Genomic DNA, 285 nt, shown 5'->3' on the forward strand with positions numbered 1-285 from the left:
ATCTCCTGACCTCGTGATCCGCCCGTCTCGGCCTCCCAAAGTGCTGAGATTACAGGCTTGAGCCACCGCGCCCAGCTTTTTTGCCCTTCTTAAGACCTTTGATAGCTGTCTGGTTATTACCAATCTTAGCCCCTTACTTGTTTAACTCCTAGTGAAGTTTGTGTCTTCTAGATTACAATTCTACATGATGCTGGCATAAGGCTTCCAGCCCATCCCATTTTCTGACCCAGGAAATAAAGACATCCTGCCTTTGGGCCCATAGATGGGGCATCCAGAGAATTTTTA

The sequence above is a fragment of the Mandrillus leucophaeus genome, unplaced genomic scaffold (assembly GCF_000951045.1).
Source record: "Mandrillus leucophaeus isolate KB7577 unplaced genomic scaffold, Mleu.le_1.0 Scaffold38, whole genome shotgun sequence".
Classification (NCBI taxonomy): domain Eukaryota; kingdom Metazoa; phylum Chordata; class Mammalia; order Primates; family Cercopithecidae; genus Mandrillus; species Mandrillus leucophaeus.